We start from the raw sequence: 26,409 nt of genomic DNA, 5'->3' as shown, positions 1-26,409 counted from the left end.
TTACCACTGTGTTCGTCAGTTGTTTTACCACTGTGCTAGTTAGTTGTTTTACCATTGTGTTCGTCAGTTGTTTTCCCACTGTGTCCGTCAGTTGTTTTACCACTGTGTTCGTCAGTTGTTTTACCACTGTGTTAGTCAGTTGTTTTACCACTGTGTTCATCAGTTGTTTTACCATTGTTTTAGTCAGTTGTTTTACCACTGTTAGTCAGTTGTTTTACCACTGTGTTAGTCAGTTGTTTTACCACTGTGTTCATCAGTTGTTTTACCATTGTTTTAGTCAGTTGTTTTACCACTGTGTTCGTCAGTTGTTTTACCACTGTGTTAGTCAGTTGTTTTACCACTGTGTTCATCAGTTGTTTTACCATTGTTTTAGTCAGTTGTTTTACCACTGTTAGTCAGTTGTTTTACCACTGTTAGTCAGTTGTTTTACCATTGTTTTAGTCAGCTGTTTTACCATTGTGTTCGTCAGTTGTTTTACCACTGTGTTCGTCAGTTGTTTTACCACTGTGTTCGTCAGTTGTTTTACCACTGTGCTAGTCAGTTGTTTTACCATTGTGTTCATCAGTTGTTTTCCCACTGTGTCCGTCAGTTGTTTTACCACTGTGTTCGTCAGTTGTTTTACCACTGTGTTCGTCAGTTGTTTTACCACTGTGTTAGTCAGTTGTTTTACCACTGTGTTCATCAGTTGTTTTACCATTGTTTTAGTCAGTTGTTTTACCACTGTGTTCGTCAGTTGTTTTACCATTGTTTTAGTCAGTTGTTTTACCACTGTTAGTCAGTTGTTTTACCACTGTTAGTCAGTTGTTTTACCATTGTTTTAGTCAGTTGTTTTACCATTGTGTGCGTCAGTTATTTTACCACTGTGTTCGTCAGTTGCTTTACCACTGTGTTAGTCAGTTGTTTTACCACGGTTAGTCAGTTGTTTTACCACTGTGATAGTCAGTTGTTTTACCACTGTTAGTCAGTTGTTTTACCACTGTTAGTCTGTTGTTTTACCACTGTGTTCGTCAGTTGTTTTACCATTGTTTTAGTCAGCTGTTTTACCATTGTGTTTGTCAGTTGTTTTACCACTGTGTTCGTCAGTTGTTTTACCATTGTTTTAGTCAGCTGTTTTACCATTGTGTTCGTCAGTTGTTTTACCACTGTTAGTCAGTTGTTTTTCCATTGTGTTCGTCAGTTGTTTTACCATTGTTTTAGTCAGTTATTTTACCATTGTGTTAGTCAGTTGTTTTCCCACTGTGTTAGTCAGTTGTTTTACCACTGTTAGTCAGTTGTTTTACCACTGTGTTCGTCAGTTGTTTTACCATTGTTTTAGTCAGCTGTTTTACCATTGTGTTCGTCAGTTGTTTTCCCATTGTGTTAGACAGTTGTTTTACCACTGTTAGCGAGTTGTTTTACCATTGTGTTCATCAGTTGTTTTACCACTGTTAGTCAGTTGTTTTTCCATTGTGTTCGTCAGTTGTTTTACCATTGTTTTAGTCAGTTATTTTACCATTGTGTTAGTCAGTTGTTTTCCCACTGTGTTAGTCAGTTGTTTTACCACTGTGTTCGTCAGTTGTTTTACCACTGTGTTCGTCAGTTGTTTTCCCACTGTGTTCGTCAGTTGTTTTACCACTGTTAGTCAGTTGTTTTCCCACTGTGTTCGTCAGTTGTTTTCCCACTGTGTTCGTCAGTTGTTTTACCATTGTGTTAGTCAGTTGTTTTACCACTGTGTTCGTCAGTTGTTTTACCACTGTGTTAGTCAGTTGTTTTACCACTGTGTTTGTCAGTTGTTTTACCATTGTTTTAGTCTGTTGTTTTACCACTGTGTTAGTCAGTTGTTTTACCACTGTTTGTCAGTTGTTTTACCACTGTTAGTCAGTTGTTTTACCATTGTGTTCGTCAGTCGTTTTCACACTGTGTTCGTCAGTTGTTTTCCCACTGTGTTCGTCAGTTGTTTTACCACTGTGTTCGTCAGTTGTTTTACCATTGTGTTAGTCAGTTGTTTTACCACTGTGTTAGTCAGTTGTTTTACCACTGTTAGTCGGTTGTTTTACCACTGTGTTTGTCAGTTGTTTTACCATTGTTTTAGTCAGTTGTTTTACCACTGTGTTCGTCAGTTGTTTTACCATTGTGTTCGTTAGTTGTTTTACCATTGTTTTTGTCAGTTGTTTTACCACTGTGTTAGTCAGTTGTTTTACCACTGTGTTTGTCAGTTGTTTTACCATTGTTTTAGTCAGTTGTTTTACCACTGTGTTAGTCAGTTGTTTTACCATTGTGTTACTCAGTTGTTTTCCCACTGTGTTAGTCAGTTGTTTTACCACTGTTTGTCAGTTGTTTTTCCATTGTGTTCGTCAGTTGTTTTACCATTGTTTTAGTCAGTTGTTTTGCTATTGTAACAGTCGTTTTTGGTGAATTCCTCTCATCTCTCTTTCTCTACACTCCCATCTCCTTCAGATCTACACAGCATTAGTTTGACCTCCTCCCCTGCTCAACTTAAACCTCCTGGAGAGTTAGTTAAACTATCTTGCCATGTCTCTGGCTATGCCCTGACAGACTATGGCACAGATTGGATACGACAGCAGCCAGGGAAAACACTGGAGTGGATTGGGATCATCTGGGGTGGTGGATTAATCAACTCTCGAGCCTCTTTTAAGAGCAGATTCACCATCTCTAGAGACAGTAGTAATGTACTGTACTTAGACATCAACAGTCTGTAGGCTGAGGACACAGCTGTGTATTATTGTGCTCAGAGGTCACGGTGATGCAAACCAGCACCAGACCTGTACAAAAACTCACCAACCAATAAACGGTTGGAGTTATATGTAAATAACAGGAGTGGGTGATCTTTGCCTTTACAATAAATACATCCTATTATTATTTTATGATTGTATGAACTAAATGTAGTATCAGTCACTAGTCATAACATAGGACTACTGTAGGATATGAACAGATGTAGGTATAATGCAAAACCCCCACTCTGTAACATGTATTACCTTTTTAATTGGGATTGATTCATTGGTTGTTTCAGAAATATTCCCTTTACCTTACTAAGATTGAAACTTTGCTGTTTTCTATAAGGAAAGCTTTTTACAACAAAAAAAAACACTGTACCTAACATCATTACTTAACTTTTGACATAGGAGTTACCTCACCCAGTCTCAGGAATGGCTAACTCTGGAAATTCCTTTTGTCCCTACTGATTAAGGTAAATCAGCTTTTAGTTTTTTGAACCTTAGTTGTTCAACAATCTTCAAAATATTCTTATATGTGATGTTCTGGTGCCTCTAGGGCAATTCAGAAAGCTGATTTATGACCTTTTTATTGATCAATTTGTTTGCTTTTCTTTCTGCTTGCATGTTGTATTTATATTTTGATGTGTGTATTTTCTGTCATTTATTTCATTCAGGGCTCATCTGTAAAAGACACCTTGGTCTCAGAATGACTCCCTCCTGATAAAATAAATGTTCAATAAAAAGAGACAAACAAATTAAAATGAGTACAGTTATTCTCATAATGTCCTGACAACACTTTATCAGAGTTTGTGCTGCAAATGGGAAATGCCTCCTCCATCAATCTACCTGATAAAATAGATTGATTTAAAATAGGAAAGCAAAGCAGTGTCTTATAACAGAACATCTCAAGATGCAGAACTCTCAAGGCTTCCAACTTTATTAATGACTCTGTTGAAATTTGTATCTGCTGAGGACTGTCTCAACTACCTTTAGAGAACTAAGCAGCTCATCATGTTTCTTACCACAGGAATACTCTTACTGACAGTCTATCTAACAAGTGAGGATATGCAGCCTAATTATATGTTTATGAAGGAAATAAATTGATACCTTAGCTTTTATTTTCAACAATGTCTATTCTCTCTATTTCCACAGGTGTTCAGTCAGACACTAACTGAGTCTGGACAATTAGTTTAAAAAGCCTGGAGAATCCCACAAACTGACCTGTACAACTTCTGAGTTCACATTCAGTAGCTATGGGATGAACTGGATCAGACAGGCTCCTGGGAAAGGACTGGAGTGGGTTGTTTTTATTAGCACAGCTAGTACTCCCATCTCTTACTCCTGTCAGTCCAGGGTAGATTCACCATCTCCAGAGATGACTCCAGCAGTAAGTTGTACCTACAGATGAACAGCCTGAAGAGTGAGGACACAGCAGTGTATTACTGTACTAGAGAGTCACAGTGGTTAAACTAATGTTAGAAGCTATACAAAAACCATCTGGAATAGAAAGGATGTACTTGCACAAGTGTATGCACAAACATTATCTGGCCGTGATAGATGTTCACATACAGTATCATCACACAGAGATAACACATCTGTTAGATGTGTTGTTATAGTGTTGTTGATACATCAAAATATATCCCATTATCTTCAATTTACTGATGTCTCAATACTTCAACTGCAATGTTTTGAAGTATCATGTAATGTTTCAGTTCATAAGGATCTGTAAGGCTCCGGGTGTCGTGGGTGTGGAGTCAAATGCAGGAGACAGAGAGTTCAATGCTGTGCGTCTTTTAATAGCACCAACGCACCACAGGGTGCTCACAAAAGTTACATTCCCAAACACAGGGAATCAAAATGTACAATGGAAAAAATCACGACCAGGCACTAACACGTACCTCTTACAACAGAGCCGAAGGTTACATTGAAATAATCCCGCACAACAACCAGGCGGGCCGGCTGTCTAATAAAGACAAACTCATTCAACATAAACAGGTGCTACCACTAAACATACAAGGAGGGGGAGGAAAGACAATCAGTGGCAGCTAATAGGCCGGTGACGACGACCGCCGAGCGCCGGAGCGAAGGGGAAACACCCTCGGTCGGACTCGTGACAGGATCATTGTTCTATAAGTTTTATTTTAGAATTAAATACATGAATGTAGCTGCTGCTTAATGTTTTTAAACCGTTTGTCATTCATCCTTATCTACTTTTTGTTGCCGATGTATGTATGCCGAATGGTTTAATGAACACGTGGATTAATTCAATTATTTAGTTTCACGTGGTACAATCACAAATATAATCTAAAGAGCGTCTGTGAGTTTTCACATTGTAAAGGTTTCATCCAGTAGTAGTGGTGGAGGTCCTGAAGTGTTTCTTAAATACCCTCTTTTATACTATATCTCCCACCATCTCTCCATGTCAATGCAAACCCTCCCTCTGATTCCCTACTTAAACAGTGTCTGTCCGTCTGTCCTTAGAGGCCCTCTGTGTACTGGAGAGAGCAGAAAAGCAGCTCCCAATCGTTCAGCTCCAATACAAGCCATGTGCCCTGCACCTCTGCTGCTGCTGGCAGCTGTATCCTGTGAGTTTCTCTGTTCAAATTGATATTTATTACAACTCTGAACTGATAATTTCTAATTTCTGATGAAAACTGACAATGCTTTGTATTGATGTGTGTTTCTCCTTCCAGGTGTCTGCTGTGATATTGAACTCATCCAGTCTGGTACAGTGGTTATAGAACCAGGAGTGTCTTTCAGCATCTCCTGCAAATTCTCTGGGTTTTCTAAATATTCTTACTGCCCTCGCTGGATATGACAAGCTGAAGGCAAAGCTTTGGAGTATGTTGGTTATACATGTATTAGTAGTACTTCCACTGTAGACTGACTGAAGATCACTTCTAGTTATGACAGCTCAAGCAGTACAGTGTTTGATTGTATTAGGACTCAGTGTTTGATTGTTTTTGATTGTAACAGGACTCCTTAAATTAAATAGAACAGAGATGCTTCACCACTTCAAATTTGTAAACAAATACAAGCCCATCACTGGTGGTGCTGTTGTTTAACAATTATACTCCTGATATGACTTGATGGTATTCTAATTGATGTCTATCAAAACATTCAATGAACTCAATCATGATCCATTACTTTAATGTTTTAATCATTCACATGATAAAGGTGGCCAGTACTGAACAAGAAGATCTAAGCTCTACAGTATCAAAAAGACACGTAATTAAGTATTATGATATAAATAGAGATATATGCAACAATAAAAAGACTGGGGAGAATTCACACTCAAAATCAAATCAAATCAAATCAAATCAAATTTTATTTGTCACATACACATGGTTAGCAGATGTTAATGCGAGTGTAGCGAAATGCTTGTGCTTCTAGTTCCGACAATGCAGTAATAACCAACAAGTAATCTAACTAACAATTCCAAAACTACTGTCTTATACACACAAGTGTAGGGGGATAAAGAATATGTACATAAAGATATATGAATGAGTGGTGGTACAGAGCGGCATAGGCAAGATACAGTAGATGCTATCGAGTACAGTATATACATATGAGATGAGTATGTAAACAAAGTGGCATAGTTAAAGTGGCTAGTGATACATGTATTACATAAAGATGCAGTAGATGATATAGAGTACAGTATATACGTATACATATGAGATGAATAATGTAGGGTATGTAAACATTATATTAGGTAGCATTGTTTAAAGTGGCTAGTGATATATTTTACATCATTTCCTATCAATTCCCATTATTAAAGTGGCTGGAGTTGAGTCAGTGTGTTGGCAGCAGCCACTCAATGTTAGTGGTGGCTGTTTAACAGTCTAATGGCCTTGAGATAGAAGCTGTTTTTCAGTCTCTCGGTCTCAGCTTTGATGCACCTGTACTGACCTCGCCTTCTGGATGATAGCGGGGTGAACAGGCAGTGGCTCGGGTGGTTGTTGTCCTTGATGATCTTTCTGGCCTTCCTGTAACATCGGGTGGTGTAGGTGTCCTGGAGGGCAGGTAGTTTGCCCCCGGTGATGTGTTGTGCAGACTTCACTACCCTCTGGAGAGCCTTACGGTTGTGGGCGGAGCAGTTGCCGTACCAGGCGGTGATACAGCCCGCCAGGATGCTCTCGATTGTGCATCTGTAGAAGTTTGTGAGTGCTTTTGGTGACAAGCCGAATTTCTTCAGCCTCCTGAGGTTGAAGAGGCGCTGCTGCGCCTTCTTCACGATGCTGTCTGTGTGGGTGGACCAATTCAGTTTGTCTGTGATGTGTATGCCGAGGAACTTAAAACTTGCTACGCTCTCCACTACTGTTCCATCGATGTGGATAGGGGGTGTTCTCTCTGCTGTTTCCTGAAGTCCACAATCATCTCCTTAGTTTTGTTGATGTTGAGTGTGAGGTTATTTTCCTGACACCACACTCTGAGGGCCCTCACCTCCTCCCTGTTGGCCGTCTCGTCGTTGTTGGTAATCAAGCCTACCACTGTTGTGTCGTCCGCAAACTTGATGATTGAGTTGGAGGCGTGCGTGGCCACGCAGTCATGGGTGAACAGGGAGTACAGGAGAGGGCTCAGAACGCACCCTTGTGGGGCCCCAGTGTTGAGGATCAGCGGAGTGGAGATGTTGTTGCCTACCCTCACCAGCTGGGGGGGGTTGTGGGTTGTATTGGGTTGTGATATAAAAAAGCAGAGTGTAAAGCTCTTTGTATCACAGTCCTGCCTAACATTATCCTCCAGAAATAATGCTAACCAACCTGTATCTACGGGTCCGGAGTTGGAGGGGGCGCCTGAACCCGACCCCCCTGGGGAACCACTGGAGGAGGAGCCCAGCCTACCCCTCCTCAATTTCGAGGGACCAGTCGAGACACCCGGGGGCCAACTGAGGGGACAATTTGGGACTGCCCAGTGGGAGGATCTGAACTTGAAAGCCGCCGCAGCCCAAGTGATAGCAGTGGATGGACAACTACTTCCAGGGGTGAGTGACTGGCGATACCCGTCATTTCCAAATCAAGAATAACTTTTTGCATCAGGTGTAGCGCCAACAGGGGGATCTTCGAGAAGTATTGTTCTTCAGCTAGCCCACACCCACCTGTTGGGAGCGGACCTAGGAATGGAGAAGACCCGGGAACGGATCGCCTCCGGTTCCACTGGCCCGGGATGAGGAGGGCTGTGGAAGACTACTGTCTCAGCTGCCCGGAGTGTCAACTCACTGCCCCGAACGCCCACTTCCGAAACTCATTGGTCCCCCTACCTATCATCGGGGTGCCCTTTGAATGCATCGCCATGGACATAGTGGGACCCCTGGTAAAAACAGCACGAGGTGATAGTAGATTATGCCACCTGGTATCCCGGGGTATTACCATACGGTAATACGAGAAAGGTTCACGCGGTACGTGACTGGCCCGTTCCACGCACCAAGACACAGGTCAAGTCCTTCCTGGGACTGGCAGGATACTATAGAGTCTGTCGTGGAAAATCGGTTCAAATATGACGCAATCAAGAACTTTGTGAAAATCAATAGGCTTTTAATAAAAGAAGTATCGCAAGCCGGAGTGGTCCGCGGAACACACCCTTTTTCAGAGCACTCGCCCTGATTTACACACATAACATATGAGTCCCTCCCACATGCAAATGAAGTTACATCCCAATCCGTGCATCCTGCTTGTTCAGCCCAATAACGCCCACATCTGCTTTCCATTAGATCCTAATGATGACAAGACCCTTGCTTTCACCTAAAGAAAATATACGTCCCTATATGCTTTGACCCTGTAATTAGCTCCATGTGTTCCTTTGTATGTGTGTCATCTAGGGTCAGCAGACTATGTGTCTCCTCTGTTTTTAGCGTGCTCAGCTATACTAAAAATACTATACATTCCTCTATTTTCTAGGCTTGCTTTGTCCCTGCATTTAGCTTAATGCATTCTTTATCTTGGATCAGCAGACTATGTGTCTCCCCTGTCATTCCTTCAGCATCTCCATGTCCTAAGAATATGTGAGTCATGTCTATAATCCATCAGTTGGTCATTTGGCTGACCCCCTCCTTTGTATATCCCTCTGACCTTTGTATGTCCAGCTGTCCTGGCGCCTGTGTGTCTCCTCTAGTTCTCCTCTCCTATACAATAGACAATGCATTTTACCAGAATGGTGGCAAATGCACTCTATTAAGTGTATCTCTCTTTTGTGTTACATTATTTATGATCTTCCATATATGTACATAATTTCTCCCATATAACCCTCCTCTGGTGCTTAATAAGCACCAAAAACTTAAAAGGACATATATGGAACATAATATCAACAGTTGATTAACAAAAATAAAGCTTCCTAATCACCTACACCAAACATCTCTAGTATTTCATAAGAGTAAAAGATCTAGTTCAAAACATTTAAAGAAGCCTAACTAGACCAAACATCTCTAGTATTTCATAAGTGTAAAATATCTAGTTAGAAACAATAAAAATAATACATAACATTTTGTTGAAGAGCAAAAGTAGACCTTACATAGCACCTCTTGTACTTACTACGGAAATGACCCTTTTTGTGGATATGTATCAGTTGACTTTCTTATGAATTTGGAATGACAGCATATACAGGTAAACCATCCTTACGAAAACCCTGGCCAGTGAAACCACCTCCAGGGACCACTCCATACAGGCAGTTTGGATTACCAAAGGGGCAGTCAAGGGGTCCACCAACCGCATTGCATAACTGTCCATTTTCATCAGTATAGTGGCCTGGGCTCCCTGGCACAGGATTAACTATCACCGGAGGGTCAGCTCTACTTACAAACATCTGTTTAACCTCTCTGAACTACTGATACCGTATCCGGGAGCGTAACTACACCCTCAGGCTCATTACCATAACGCAACGTTAACGATTTCTCAAAATCGCAAATGAAATGAAATTAATATGCCTGCTCTCAAGCTTAGCCTTTTCTTAACAACACTGTCATCTCAGATTTTCAAAATATGCTTTTGAACCATAGCAAATCAATCATTTGTGTAAGAGTGATAATGGCTGCCGTAGCATTTAGCGTAGCATTAGCGTAGCATTTAGCACATAACATTTTCACAAAAACCAGCAAAGTAATCAAATAAAATAATTTACCTTTGAAGAACTTCAGATGTTTCAATGAGGAGACTCTCAGTTACATAGCAGATGTCCAGTTTTTCCTGAAAGATTCTTTGTGTAGGACAAATTGCTCCGTTTTGTTACTACACATTTGGCTACCGAAACGAACCGAAAATTCAGTCACCAAAACGTCTAACTTTTTTCCCGAATTAACTCCATAATATCGACCGAAACATGGCAAACGTTGTTTGAATCAATCCCCAAGGTGTTTTTTCACATATCTCTTCATTGATATGCCGTTCGTGGAAGCATGGTTTGTCTCTGAATTCCATGGAAAAATACCAGCACCTGAGTTTTGCGCATCAATTTCCACGCAGGACACCGTGCGGGACACTTGGAAAATGTAGTCTCTTATGGTCAATCTTCCAATGATATGCCTGCAAATACGTCACAATGCTCCAGACCCCTTGGGGAAACGATAGAAAGGGCAGGCTCATTCCTGTCCCATTCACAGCCATATAAGGAGATTATGCAAATTGGTGCCTCAGAAATCCTGTTCATTTCCTGGTTGCAGAAGCATCTTGGTTTCGCCTGTAGCATGAGTTCTGGGGCACTCACAGTGAAAATCTTTGCAGTTCTGGAAACGTCAGAGTGTCTTCTTTCCAAAGCTACCAATTCCATGCATAGTCGAGCATCTTTTTGTGACGATATATTGCGCTTAAAACGGGAACGTCTTTTTATCCAAAAATGAAATAGCGCCCCCGTAGGCTTAAGAGGTTAACCGTTGTCTGGATCACAAGTGATTTCACCCAGGGTAAAACACAACAAAATACAATACCTAGAGCCAATAACCCCCCGCCCAGCATAATGGCCATCCTAGCAAACATAGCTCCCCATTTTCCCAATGCTTAATCCAACCAATCCCAAACATGAGAGTCAAACCCAGCATTTGCCTCAACCTCTGCTCGTAAACCTTTAAGTTTAGCCATAGCGATTGCAAAGGATCCATTAGGCGCAGTGTTATTGGGAATAAAGGTGCAACAATCATCCCCGAACATAACGCAAACTCCACCCTTCTCTGCCAAAAGCCAATTGAGAGCCTGTCTATTTTGCCAAGACATTTTACTGGTAGCCTGTACCTGTTCCCCCAACGCCGTCAGAGCCGAGTCAGTATAGTTAAAGAATCTCTGTTGGTTATAGTATATGTAATTAATCCACTCTACGTTCTTATTTGGTGTTATCCACAAAAATATAGATTCAAATCCAGATTTAACTTCATCTCTTGCCTTGAACTCCCGAGGTACCCCTCTAGGCTGTCCAATTGCATCAAGGTATACCTCAGGGTCTTTCTCATACGCTCTCTTAACTCTAGAGTTAACATAGTCACCATGGGGTGACTTAATAATGGTAACCTGTTGAATTGCTCTAACTAAGGCACAAAGACCAGTCCATCCCTCTGGCAGTACATTCAACAGTTTGTTTTTTCCACACATCCAGAAACTATCCGCAATACCTCTGTCCTGATTTTTTTGCATAATAAGAGATGGCGCAACCTGAGTTATTGTACCACACACCCCTTCTCTATGCATTATCAACCCTTTATCTTTATTACTACGAACCCCAGCAGTCTCTAATACCCAAATAGTATCACATTCTACAGTGGTGTTTCCTACATCAATACCTTCGGTGTTATTATGGCTGTAAAGACATTCATATTTTCCTTTAACCACAGTACTTCTGTCTAATTGAGGTCCATTTAATTCAGTTCTAATGTCATAGGCAGCACAATCCTTGTCTCCCAACCCAGTCTCATTTAATATGGTTCTGCCTCTAGTGCTCCCTCGAGCAATCCTACATTCTATGTCACACAAAGGAATTTAGTATTTTCTCTGAATATTGAACATTTTACATTTAACACATTTCTTCAAATAATGCTGGTTCAGGAACTATCAAAAGATCAGACAAAGGTGATTTACTACAAAAAATAGAATTGTCTGTCCTGTGGGCGTGCAAAATAATTTTGCACGCCCAATTTTTCAGTTTTTGATTTGTTAAAAAAGTTTGAAATATCCAATAAATGTCGTTCCACTTCATGATTGTGTCCCACTTGTTGTTGATTCTTCACAAAAAATACAGTTTTATATCTTTATGTTTGAAGCCTGAAATGTGTCAAAAGGTCACAAAGTTCAAGGGGGCCGAAGACTTTCGCAAGGCACTGTATATCATCAGGAGTGGCAGACATGTTACCTCAACCCTTCTGGGCTTTCTGGCCCAACTGGAGGAAACTTCGGTTGTTTGTCTCTTTTCTTTTCAGGCTCTTTTCCCCTGGTGCTTCTTCTGAGTGTGTTAGTTGATGCACTCGTTGTATCTGGTCTGCCATTTTCTTGATTCCTCCCCGGCGCTTTGATTGTTTCCGCTGCTCCTGCTCCCTCCGGGGTCCCACCTGGTGAATCAGCATCTTCTGTGTCCTCATCTCTGTATGGTTGTGTCCTTCTCTCCATCGGGACTCGGGTGCAGTGGTTTAGATGATACCACGTCTTGCTTTCTTTCACTTGGACGGCCGTGTTTGTGGCTGTTGCCACCTCGTAGGGTCCTTCCCTCCTCGGCTGATCCCACTTCCTTCGGAACACTCGAACGTAGACTAGATCTCCTGGTATCACTGGGAGAGGTCCTTCTGGTCCCCTTGGATCATCAGATGTGGAACCTCTCGTCCTGGTTCAGGTTTCTGCCTTCTTTCTGTGGGGCATTCATACTTAGAGACTTATGTTCTATGATTACACCATACATTCTCTTACTTCCATCACTCATCACACAAACTGACATTCCAGCTGAAGCTGGCGAACCCTTCTCCATCTGGTTTCCTAAATATAAGACTTGGAAAACAAAGGACAAAACATAACAGTATTGACAATGTTATGTGTTATGCATGACTGTATTCATGAATACTGAAATCTGAGACCATGACAATTCCCACTCTCTCTTCACCTGACTCTATGCCTCCAGGATACATTTCTGCTGAACTCCACAAAAATGTAGGCCCTATTTGGCTTCCTCGTGCTTTTATCCAGTCTTCCCCTTTCAGGCCGCAGGTTCTGAGAGGTGTTCCCAAATCATGTAATTTTTTGCTTAGTTCCCCATCTGCTCTATTTCAACTGATAAACATGTGCATAACCTTAATCAACATTATTTCTTCTTGAAGTAAATCAACACTGAATGGGCTTTCACATCGAGCCTTCAACATGTTGTTTAGAGTACAACTACCCTAACATCTATCCTTTTTCACATGATACATTAACAAATAAAACAAGTAACCCCTAACTCAACCCAGTATGTCTACAGTGGAATCTAGTCTCTCTCTCTCTCTCTCTTTTGTTTCACGTCCTCTGTCATGGTGTTTTCAAGCTCACCCATTATTCAGCTGGACCTTACTTCTTGTGAAACTTATGCACCCACCAAAGAGAGACATGACGATCTTTACCACTGCAGGTGCTGTAAGAAGTAAATCCCCAGCCCGGTGTATCTTGATGTAAGAGAGAATAGAGTAGATGTCACGGGTCAAAATTTTGATTGATGACCCTATGTGAACCTATGTGAACTCTATGTGAACCCTATGTAGTGATGACGTGTGCATGTCTTCTGGTCAGGCAAGCCTGGTTAGGTGGGGGCTATGGGGTGAGTAAGGGTCCATTTGACAGGCCGTTAATGATTGATGACCCAAGCCTGATAGACAAGCCTGGTTAGGTGGGGGCTATGGGGTGAGTAAGGGTCCCTTTGACAGGCCGTTAATGATTGATGACCCAAGCCTGATTTATGACCCTATGTAATGATTTATGACCCTATGTCATGTAGAAGGGTGCATGCCCTGGGTTGAGTAAGTGACCATGTGTCAGGTCAACCTGTTACTGTTTCTCACGGTTTGGGTTGGTTAAGGCCCCTTATAAAGCCGCTGAACAATACCTGTTTAAGAGTGCACAAGATCTTAAGAATAACCATGGAATTTGGGATCGGTACCAAAGCAGTGATGACTGTAACAACTGAAACAGGCCTTCGGGTTGCCCATAGAGCAAGGGCAAAGTATCAACCAGCAATATATGATGCGCCAAAAAAACGTTTTTTAAATGTGTATAGAACCCAAATACCGCCAGCAAATGCTCTGACAGATCAAGTGTTGATGTCTAATGGCCAGCAGTGGGGGTATCGGTTTGATTACCTGGCCTGTAGAGTGACCCTCTATACGGTAGATGAAGGAGAAGAATATACAGACCAGACTGTAGGCTTGGAATATGGTGTTGAAGACTGGTCGGTTTTTCGCAAGGTTGTGTGTCCTGAACTGAGCCTTATCACCAAGGGGTATAGTGTGTTCACGGGCCACGAGACCCGTTGGGAAGGTACCCCGGACTCCTCAGGACAAATATTTCACAGGGTGAAAATACAAAGAAAGAATGGCCGACCGTGCGGCAGCGTGGAGTTCTATATCGGCACCGAGGCAATCCGAAACCACAAACTTAGGGGTGGTGGCCTGACTGGGGATACCCGACTGCGTCTGCTTATTCCTTTTAACAGTTGGGATGTACTGGAATTGAAAATGTTGCAACCGTTGGATGCTCTCTTTGTACAGAGCCAACAGCGTCAGAGCCTTGTTCATTTAAAGAAGTGCATAATATATACGAATCGTAAAGATTACGATGCAAAAGAGCCTCAAGAAGATACAGCGTCAGAAGAAAACTAAGTAAGCGGATGCTTTAACCCCGCCCCCCCAGATACCCAAGGGCCTTGTTCTACAATAAAAAGAAAAAAAGCAGACAGTTCTTCATTTCAGCATACACCATGGATCTCCAGACCATCTACGAGGAAGCCACTACGTCATGGGGGCCCGACACTAAAGACTCTATGCCACGAAGCCCTACACTCTACGCACCCCTGGCAAGACCCGTGACACCCCCGACATTTACCCAGCCTGAGGATGTGTTTGATGGGGTGGCCAGTACTGTTTTTGTGGATACAATCAAGGCCTCTGTAGCTACACTTTTAAACGTGGTGATTGGCGAATATATACGAGAAAAATGCATCGGCTGTGAGATCAATCATCCCAGCCAGCGTCGTCATCCTTGCCTCTACGACCCTCCTAGATACTACTTTTTCAATCATTTTGAGGAGCTGGTGAAAAGACTGTGGTCCTGCCGTTTTATACCAGCGCTGGTCATCGCCCTGGAGTCTATGGGTATTGCGCCGTCTATCCCTAGAGTTTACGGGGTAACCGAAGCCTTCCTACATGAACTGAAGGAGGCCCTCTTCATCCATGAGAAACTCAAAGAAATCCGACACACCCTGGTGGACGACAACAAATACAGGGAAGCTGTGATGGCTGATGTGATGCTTTTCTGGCTCAATAAATCCCAAGAGACCGAGTGACATTTTGTTTATTTAGAGCTATGGGTAACTATGTGTCTACGATGTTTGAGCGAATAAATACATTTTTTCTTTTGAGAGACCTTACAAATGTTATGCATCAGATTATTGAAAATAAAGTGAACAATGTAAAGTTCTACACAACCCACAATACAGGGGTTATTGTAGAGCGTGTGTTAAAAATGGAGCAAATCATGAAACATGTCCGACATACGGGCGAGAGTTTACAATGGGCACATATGGTATCAAGGCTTGTTGAGGATTCTGAAGAACTAGAAATAACTTTGGCTAAGATTTTACATTATTTGTTTGAACCACCCTTTAATGTGAATGTGTATCATATTTGTTGTTTATATACTTATATATCAGACGTGTGTGTTTTAAAAATTCAGCGAAACAAACCTGTAAATCTAAACAATATATACAGGGTGTTGCATGCTGTGATTGTTGAGAAAACGGGGACTTGTATCTTGCAACAAATCCTGAATTGTCTGTATACGTAATAATTGTTGCATTCTTAAAATAAAAATTCACAAACTGAAATGTTGTCGTTATATGAAAGTGGCTCATTACAGTTATTGTACCTCAGAGAGGCAAGAAGGATGGCTGAGCAGCTGTTGAAAAACATATATTATAATCCCTCTAACCCCGGGTCTTATGGGGGTAAAGAGCGTTTACAGAGAGCTATAGTCGAAGAAACAGGTAGTCTGTTAAGCGATGCTAAAGTGAATGAATGGTTATCAGAGCAAGATGCCTACACTCTACATAAACCTGTAAGAAAACATTTTCCAAGAAATAGAGTTTTTTCTACGCATCCATTATCCCAATTTCAGGCGGATCTATGTGACATGCAGTCCCTTGCCGATAAAAATGATGGAAATCGCTACATGCTAACGGTTATAGATATTTTCTCTAAATTAGCCTATGTAAGGGTGTTAAAAAATAAGAGCGGGGCAGAGGTGACCAGGGCCTTTGAATCGATCTTGAAGGCAGGAGGCGCCCCCAAGAAAGTGCAGACGGATGGCGGAAAAGAATTTTTTAATCAAACATTTCAGAAGCTAATGAATAAGTATAATATAGTACATTTTGCTACAGGCTCTGATTTGAAAGCTTCGGTTGTGGAACGCTTTAATAGGACTTTGAAAGAGCGGATGTGGCGCTATTTTACAGCTCACAACACCAACCGATATACAGACATAGTTCAGGATTTAGTAAACGGTTACAACCACAGCTACCATAAGACTATACGTATGAAGCCCTCGGAGGTCTCTTCGGAAAACTCTTTTCAAGTCTTTAAAAATATGTATGGTTTGTTCCCACTTCGCCGTAAGAAAAAAATGACTTTTAAATTCCTAGTGGGTGACTTGGTGCGTATATCAAAGTTGAGGGGTGTTTTCGACAAAAAATACGAACAAGGCTTTAGCTCGGAGTTGTTTACCGTTACCGAATGTCTGCCACGCATTCCGCCGGTCTACAAATTAAAAGATTATGACGGGGATCTTATAGAGGGATCTTTTTATGAGAAGGAATTACAGAAGGTCCAGTTGGGTAAAGACAAAGTCTTTCACGTGGAGGAGATTCTAGATCAGAAGAGAGAAAAGGGTAAAAAATGGTTGCTGGTCCGCTGGAAAAACTGGCCTCAAAAGTTCAACAGTTGGGTATTGGAGCAGGATGTGGTGGAGGCAACGGGGGTTAATTTAAACCCCTAGTCATGATAACTAGCGCATCATTCGCGTGTACACAGTGGGGCATCATGGAACACAGCGGCTTCTACCTGACTCTCCCCAGTAATGCGTCGGCACAGATATATCGTAATAATCAGAGTTCGAAGTATACAACCAATTTTCCAAAGCCTATAGAGTTATCAGAGGCTTGGGAAGTAGGTCTCAGCGAGATTACATACCCCCATAGTTGGTATAATATCAAAGCTAAGGACCGTGATTTTTATTGCAAAAGGTTCTCGGAACCTGCGAAACTTATTAAGCTTAAAAAAGGTTTCTATAGAACCGTCGACAGGATCGTCTCAGAGTTGAATGAACACCTAACCCTGAACAAGATGGAAATATTCCTATTCTACAATCCAATCCATAAAAGGATACAAATCTCAGGGCCTGCTAACGGAGGTATAAAGACCAGCGGTAATTTATCCTACATGTTGGGGATGGGTCCCAATAAATGGACGTATGTGAACGATAAATTATTCCCATTCCCTGCGGATATACATGCAGGCTTTTACAACATATTTGTCTATACCGACATCATAACCTATCAAAGGGTCGGAGACAGCTGTGTGCCCCTCCTGCGAACAGTTCATATAGACGGCAAGGATGGGGACATCGTCACTGTCAATTATGACAAGCCGCACTACGTACATGTCAGCAAGAACTATATTGAAAACATTCTGGTTGAGCTTAAAACGGATCAGAACGAAAACATTGAATTTACTTATGGTAAAACGATTGTAAAACTCCACTTTAGACCCACCAAAACCTCTCTACATATATAATAGCTGTATTATATTTATAAACATAATACAAATAAAAGGGTTATGGAGCACCATCAGCTCGACCCTAACCGTTATGTTTCATACTATGTGGATCAAGTGGGTAATGGACTACCAGGATATCATGGAGCGCCGACAATGTATGGTTCGGGGATAGGAGGTATATTCCGTAACCTCTTCAGGATGGTTTTACCGTTTATGAAGAGAGGCTTCAGCATAGCCAAACCACATTTAAAATCAGCGGCTAAAAATATAGTAAGTGAGGTTGTAGCCAATGCTATGACCCGAAGGGCGTCACCAGAGGTGGAGCATCAAGAAGGCTCGGGGCTTATGATATTGTCTCGAAGGCCAAAAAAGAGACCCCCTGGTTTAAGGCGTAGACCTGCACCTAAAAAGCGGCGGTTAACTGTTAAAAGAACCTCAGTAAGTCAAAGACGGGGTAAAGTGAGGAGGTCTGTACCAAAACAGGCTAAAAGAATACTAGGAAGTATTTTCTAAAAGAATAAGTGACATGGCTCTTTTACATCGAATGTCCTCTGAAGCTATAAAGACAGAACTTGATCTTTTCACGGCACCGTTAACGCAGCATTCAATAGATAGATCCAGTTATGTGGAGATAGCCCCTCTCTCTGCTATTACCGATAACGGGCCTATCGAATTTTTCATACCAGGCCATGGTGACAACTATCTGGACCTCAACAACACCTTGGTGCATTTACGTCTAAAAGTGACCAAAAGAGATGGGTCTAATATTGCAGACGATGCCAAAGTGAGTCTCATTAATTACCCCTTGGCCACCATTTTCTCCCAAGTTGATGTGACTTTGGGTGAACGCCTAATCAGTCAAAGCAGCGCTACATACCCTTATAGAGCCATCATGGAGTGTTTACTAAACTACTCCGAAGACACTCTCAAAACCCAATTTAGCGCCGGGCTGTTTAGCAAGGATACTGCAGGAGCCTCTATGGAATCGACAGACCCTTCCACCGGTGCAAACAAAGGACTAGCGGCACGAGCTCGCTACTGCGCCGAATCTCGAGAGTTTCATTTGCTAGGCCCTATACACTCTGACATTTTCTTTCAAGAACGGTTACTCTTAAATTCGGTTGATTTAAGATTAAAATTAACCAGGGCCAAGGATGATTTTTGCCTGATGTCTCCCCAAGACGGGGATTTTAGTTCTGTCACGAATTACTAAGGTGGGTGGAATCAGGCGCAGAGAGCAGGCTTCAATTATTAGACAGTTTATTCTCCGGCGCACAAAACAACGGTCAACCCAACACACAGGGTGAATAATCCAAAGCAGGACCAAAATAGTCCGGAGAATAAAACTCATGAACGCCACCAAATAACAGGAATACAAAAACAATCCCGCACAAAACAAGGGCGGAACAACCTACAAAATAAGGACGCTGATTAAACAAAAATACACACAGGTGAAACTAATAAGACAAACAACAACAAACAAACGAAAAAGGGATCGGTAGTGGCTAGTAGGACGGTGACGACGACCGCCGAGCACCGCCCGAACAGGCAGGGGAGCCAACTTCGGCGGAAGTCGTGACAGTACCCCCCCCCCTGACGCGTGCCGCCACTGGCCTCGAGGACGACCCGGAGGACGAGGTGCCGGGCGATCCGGGTGGAGGAAATCTCTCAGGAGAGAAGGGTCCAAAATGTCCCCCACCGGAACCCAGCATCTCTCCTCCGGACCGTACCCCTCCCAGTCCACGAGGTACTGTAGACCCCCCACCCGGCGTCTCGAATCCAGAATGCCCCGAACTGTGTACGCCGGGGACCCCTCGATGTCCAGAGGGGGCGGAGGGACCTCAGGCACCTCACCTTCTTGCAGGGGACCAGCCACCACCGGCCTGAGGAGAGACACATGAAACGAGGGGTTAATACGGTAATACCTAGGAAGTTGTAACCTGTAACACACCTCGTTTATTCTCCTCAGGACTTTGAACGGCCCCACACACTGCGGCCCCAGCTTCCGACAGGACAGTCGGAGGGGCAGTTTCGGGTCGAGAGCCAGACCCTGTCCCCCGTGCAAACACGGGGGCCTCACTGCGGTGCTGGTCACCGCTCCTCTTCTGCCGTTTTCCTGCTAACCGTAGTGAGTCCTGAACGGCTTTCCAGGTGTCCTTGGAGCGCTGTACCCATTCCTCCACCGCAGGAGCCTCGGTCTGGCTCTGATGCCATGGGGCCAGGACCGGCTGGTAACCTAACACACACTCAAAAGGGACAAGTTAGTTGAGGAGTGGCGTAGGGAGTTCTGAGCTAGTTCAGAACGGTCCCGGCAATAGGACCGCAAACCTGCCCACATCCTGGTTTACGCGCTCCACCTGCCCATTACTCTCGGGGTGAAAACCTGAGGTTAAGCTGACCGAGACCCCCAGTCTCTCCATAAACGCCCTCCACACTCGTGAATTGGGGGCCCCGATCAGAAACGATGTCCTCAGGCACCCCATAGTGCCGGAAGACATGGGTAAACAAGGCCTCCGCAGTCTGCAGGGCCGTAGGGAGACCGGGCAACGGGATGAGACAACAGGACTTAGAAAACCGATCCACAACGACCAGGATCGTAGTACTTCCCTGGGACGGGGAAGGTCGGTAAGGAAGTCCACCAATAAGTGTGTCCACGGCCGTTGTTGAACGGGGAGGGGTTGTAATTTCCCTCTAGGCAGGTGCCGAGGAGCCTTGCTCTGAGCACACACTGAGCAGGAGGAGACATAAAATCTCACGTCTTTAGCCAGCGTGGGCCACCAGTATCTCCCTCTCAGACTCCGCACTGTCCTCTCGATGCCAGGATGACCCGAGGAGGGGAGAGTATGAGCCCACCAGATCAGCTTGTCCCGGACCCCCTCGGCACGTACTGAGTCCCCACTGGACAGTTAGGGGGCCGCTCTGACCGTGAGGCCTCCTCTATCTCCGCGTCCACCTCCCATAGCACCGGTGCCACGACACATGACGGTGGAATGATGGGAGTTGGCTCAACGGTCCGCTCCTCGGTATCATAGAGGCGGGACAGCGCGTCGGCTTTGGTGTTTTGGGAGCCTGGCCGGTATGAGATGGTAAACCGAAACCTGGTAAAAAAACATGGCCCATCTAGCCTGACGTGGATTTAGTCTCCTCGCTGCCCGGATATACTCGAGATCACGATGGTCAGTCCAGATGAGAAAAGGGTGTTTAGCCCCCTCAAGCCAATGTCTCCACATCTTCAGAGCCTTGACTACAGCTAACAGCTCCCAGTCCCCCACGTCATAGTTTTGCTCCGCTGGGCTGAGCTTGCTCGAAAAGAAAGCACACGGGCGGAGCTTGGGTGGCACGCCGAGCGCTGGGACAGCACGGCTCCGACCCCAGCCTTGGACGCATCCACCTCCACTATGAACGCTAAAGAGGGGTCCGGATGCGCCAACACGGGCGCATTGGTGAACAGCTCTTTCAAACGACTGAAAGCTCTGCCCGCCTCTGCTGATCAACGCAAGCGCACCGTCCTCCCTTCAGCAGTGAGGTGATGGGAGCAGCCACCTGACCAAAACCTTGGATAAACCTCCGGTAGTAATTGGCAAACCCTAAAAACCGCTGCACTTCTTTCACCGTGGTCGGAGTCGGCCAATTACGCACGGCTGTAACGCGGTCATCCTCCATCACCACCCCGGAGGTGGAAATACGATACCCCAGGAAGGAAACGGACTGTTTGAAAAACTCACATTTCTCCGCCTTGCAAGCTCCAGCAGTCGCCCAAGTACCTTACGCACCAGAGACACATGCGCCGCGCGTGTGGCAGAATAGATCAAGATGTCATCGATGTACACTACCACTCCCTGCCCGAGCAGGTCTCTGAGAATCTCATCTACGAAGGATTGGAAGACGGCTGGAGCATTCTTCAACCCGTTATGGCATGACGCGGTACTCATAATGACCAGATGTAGTACTAAATGCGGTTTTCCACTCATCTCCTCCCCGGATACGCACCAGATTATACGCGCTCCTCAGGTCCAGTTTTGTGAAGAAGCACGCCCCGTGAAATGATTCCACCGCTGTAGCGATGAGAGGTAGTGGGTAACTAAACCCCACTGTGATGGAATTTAGACCTCTATAATCAATGCACGGACGCAGACCTCCATCCTTCTTCTTCACAAAAAAGAAGCTCGAGGAGACGGTGATGCGGAGGGCCGAATGTACCCTGTCCCAGCGATTCAGCAACATATGTTTCCATCGCTACCGTCTCCTCCTGGGACAATGGATACACGTGACCCCTAGGAAGTGCAGCGTTCTCCAGAAGGTTTATCGCGCAGTCCTCTCGACGATGGGGTGGTAATTGGGTCGCCCTCTTTTTACTGAAGGCGATAGCCAAATCGGCATATTCAGAGGGAATGCGCACGGTGGAAACTTGGTCTGGACTCTCCACCGTAGTCGCACCAACGGCAACTCCTATACACCTACCTGAACACTCCTCTGACCACCCGTTAAGAGCCCCCTGTCGCCAGGAAATCACCGGGTTGTGTTGAGCTAACAAGGGAACCCCAACACCACTGGAAACACAGGTGAATCTATAAGGAACAGACTAATCTGCTCCTTATGATCCCTCTGCGTTACCATGTCCAGCGGCACCGTAGCCTCCCTAATCACTCCTGACCCTAATGGTCGGCTATCTAAGGAGTGCACGGGAAAGGTAGGTCTAACGACACCAGGGGAATCCCTAGCCTTAACGCAAGCCCACGATCCATGAAATTCCCAGCTGCGCCTGAATCGACTAGCGCCTTATGCTGTAGAGAGGGAAAAAACCCAGGGAAAGAAGTCAACACATACACATGACCGACAGGAAGCTCTGGGTGAGTCTGGTGCTTACTCACCTGGGGTGATCGAGCAGTGCTCCGCCTGTCCTCCCGACTCCCAGACGAGTTCCTCCAGCACCGGTCGGACGGTGCCCTCGTCGACCACAACTGGTGCAGGAGGACACTCCTCCTCCGGTCCCCCTCGAAGCCGCCCCTCCTAATTCCATAGGGATAGGGGCAGGAGGGCTGGAAGTGGAAACGACAGGGCCTGATCCGAACGCCCGCGGGCAGCCAGCAGGTTGTCGAGATGGATAGCCAAGTCAATGAGTTCATCCAGTGTGAATGTGGTGTCCCGACATGCCAGCTCCCTGCGGACGTCCTCCCTGAGACTGCATCTGAAATGATCGATCAAGGCCCTGTCGTTCCACCCTGCTCCTGCGGCCAAGGTCCTGAACTCCAGAGCAAAGTCCTGTATGCTCCTCGTCTCCTGACGCAGGTGGAACAGCCGTTCACCCGCCGCCCGACCTCTGGTGGATGGTCAAACACAGCTCGGAATCGGCGGTGAACTCTGGGTAATTATCACTCGCCGAGTCCGGACCATTCCACACTGCGTTGGCCCACTCGAGGGCTCGTCCAGTCAAGCAGGAGACGAGGGCGCTCACGCTCTCCTCTCGGTGAAGCGGAACTGTGGATCTGAGCACTAATTATCCTTTGGTGTTTAGAAATATGGGGGACAACGTTGTCCTGGCCAAGGGGAGTTGACCTGCCGTTTAAAGTCTCTGTTCGCTGCTTTTGTGTAAATACATCCTGGGAGTAGGGCAGAATTGTCTCGTAGTCATATGCTTCGCAGAAACCGTTCAGGCTCCATAGGGCATCGTTTAACCTTCTAGGCTTTAGGTCCTCTGTAAACATATAAAATAACTTTTAATATAAGATGCCCACACTTTTTGTTTTTAAGGTATAAATATTTTTATGTATGGAATTCTTGGAGCTTACTTACGTTGACAATTCAGGGCAGGCGTTTGTTTGTAGGCACTTTGTTTCGGAGCCCCATGGGATGATTCGAGCTCAGTTATACCTCGGAGTATCTGCGTGAATGCTTCAGAATCTATAAAACATTCGACAATATTAAAGCTATAATCACTTTAGCTAATATTGCCTTGTTATACGGTAAGCATACTGATCCTAATGATTGTTTAATATTTCTATAACATCCCACGCTTTTCAAACAATTCCCCACAACAATCAAATCTAATAAAGATTTATTTCAAGAACTCACCTTGCGATAGATCCATTAGACTGTTTTCCCCGATTATCTTTTTTAACGCTTCAGTCCGATAACGATTCTTGGAGTTTCTGGAGGTGCTGTTTGCATCGGAACTAAAACGCTGCTAACATTGCCCATGGTTTCTAGCGCTTTTGTACCCTACGACCTAGAGAAAAACCCCTGAATGATTTTTTTACATAGCATTTGGGGTTTGTCGTTTTTTTTCGGGCTATACCCCCGCCCATGGTATATTTGACACATTTCAAACACATGGTATTGGGTGTGTCTAAACATTAGGATCCTTTTGGAGCTTCTAAAATCTCCGGGGTGCTAGCACCTAGATGCATGGGGGTGTGTTGTTCTCGACATCGCTGGGATGAATGACTTTTTAGCCCACCTAAAAAAAATAGTTTTATGAAAGGCCTTTAAGATTAGGAGTCGTAAGACACAATATTATTGTTGGGGGGTAGGCATCTGTTTTGCAGGCTAGTGTAAACCTTGGTTTCAAACGACCCACCAGGCATGCATGGGTATTTTTTAACAAACAACCCGCCCCCCTTTTTCTGTTTTTGAAACACACACACACACACACACACACACACACAGCCACTACAGAAAACTCCCTCACGCACATGCGCGCGCACATGGCTTTTTCCGCAAGATTTTTCTCAGGGACAGACTGCGCTAAGAGTGAACAAACGCGAGAGTTCATAACGTGGTGAGATTCTGATTTTAAAACCATTTATTTCATTCAAAATATTTAGTACATACATTTTATATCGTTACATTCTTAAGGTATTTTACGATGCCTTTCTTACAGATCCTGGGAGCTTATGCAACCAACCGCCATTGTCCGTGTCGAGTTCACCCTCAAAAGGCAAGGCTCTCTTGCTATGTCCATCAACACATGGTAAGTTTTCACTCCAGGGGTAGATCCGCCGTCGGGCCTTTTGGTCTTGACTCTGTCTCAAGGAAAGCCTCGCCCAGCGCTTTAACTGTTCCCCATTTTGGAAGAGAATGTCCAGCTTATTCATAAGTGTTATGAAAATTGGATAATCCACCCATTTAAAACTAAACACAGGAATAAAAAAGTTTACATGTTTGCGGGCTCTGGAAGCTACCGGAGAATTGACAGACTTTGTAGCATTAGCCTTATCATAAAGGTCACAGGCTAAAATTGTCACTTTGTTGTCAGGGCTATAGTCCATTGAAGCAATTCTTAGAGCCTTGAGATCACTGCGGCCGCAGACCTGTTCTTCCAACGCATATCCTGGCACATTTGTAACACTTAGGACCTGTTCAATTTTACAAAGAGCCAGCCTGATGTTTAGCCATTCTCTCATCCCCAGAGCCGGGGGAAAACTCCCAGGTTTTGCAGGATAAAGGGGTTTGGGTCCACGGTCTGTGAATATCTTTACCGTAGAATCCTCCGGGTGGAATATGTAAGACATGTGGCCCTCACTCGTACCCAAAAATCCTTTAAAACATTCTGGAGCTTCACACAGAACTTCTTCAAGGCTTTGGTCACTGGGTTCATGACAAGCCGAGCATAACATCCCTAAAATTGGCATAGGTGTCATTTTTGTTTAATATTCAGGGGGGTTATCATGTACAGTCTTAAACAGGTATTGTTCAGCGGCTTTATAAGGGGCCTTAACCAACCCAAACCGTGAGAAACAGTAACAGGTTGACCTGACACATGGTCACTTACTCAACCCAGGGCATGCACCCTTCTACAGGACATAGGGTCATAAATCATTACATAGGGTCATAAATCAGGCTTGGGTCATCAATCATTAACGGCCTGTCAAAGGGACCCTTACTCACCCCATAGCCCCCACCTAACCAGGCTTGTCTATCAGGCTTGGGTCATCAATCATTAACGGCCTGTCAAATGGACCCTTACTCACCCCATAGCCCCCACCTAACCAGGCTTGCCTGACCAGAAGACATGCACACGTCATCACTACATAGGGTTCACATAGAGTTCACATAGGTTCACATAGGGTCATCAATCAAAATTTTGACCCGTGACATCTACTCTATTCTCTCTGATGTACACTCAGTCTCCAGAATTCAGCCCATGCCCTTCCATCTGGCCTCTTATTTGCTGTTTTTTCCTGGGGACATACACACTAACACATGGGTTATTTCCTGACAACAGACTTTCTTCTTATAGCAGGATCACTAAATCTTAATTTTTAAATAACAGCCCTATGTAAACATTCTGTCTCAAATACCTGGCCTCTTGCCACAAAAATATTCATAATGATAGCCAAATTATGGTCCCTACAGCAACTGCTGTAAGAATAACATGTAATCAGTCAAGTGTCTTCCAGTTGGAAGAATATCCAATCCTAACAAAACTAAGTCCTAAGCTTCTTAAACTTTTGCTCTAGTGTTCAAAATGCCACTGCTTATTACCTTTACCATAGTCTAGGTATGTGTAATGTCCTATTTACTTTTAGAATTGTCCCTATATTTTATATTCCTATATTTTTACAATACCAACTGTCCTTCCTTTTCTGTGAATTATCTTGTCTATTAATATACATTGTTTCTAGAAATAACACCCCTCCGCTGCCATAACCTTCATATATGAGCCCCCAATGTAGTTACAGTTTTTCTAACCCATAACACATAAGTCACTACTCCTAATTTCCT

The 26,409-nt window shown here is 44.1% G+C and overlaps 1 pseudogene; it reads left to right on the top strand.

The window, feature by feature from the left end:
• The window catches only part of LOC109892028 (immunoglobulin gamma-1 heavy chain-like), an 88,071-nt pseudogene that overhangs the window by 20,618 nt on the left and 41,044 nt on the right, over nucleotides 1–26,409 (top strand).

This window comes from Oncorhynchus kisutch, linkage group LG6, assembly GCF_002021735.2.
Source record: "Oncorhynchus kisutch isolate 150728-3 linkage group LG6, Okis_V2, whole genome shotgun sequence".
NCBI classification, from domain to species: Eukaryota; Metazoa; Chordata; class Actinopteri; order Salmoniformes; family Salmonidae; genus Oncorhynchus; species Oncorhynchus kisutch.
This window is presented reverse-complemented; position numbering and strand designations above follow the sequence as displayed.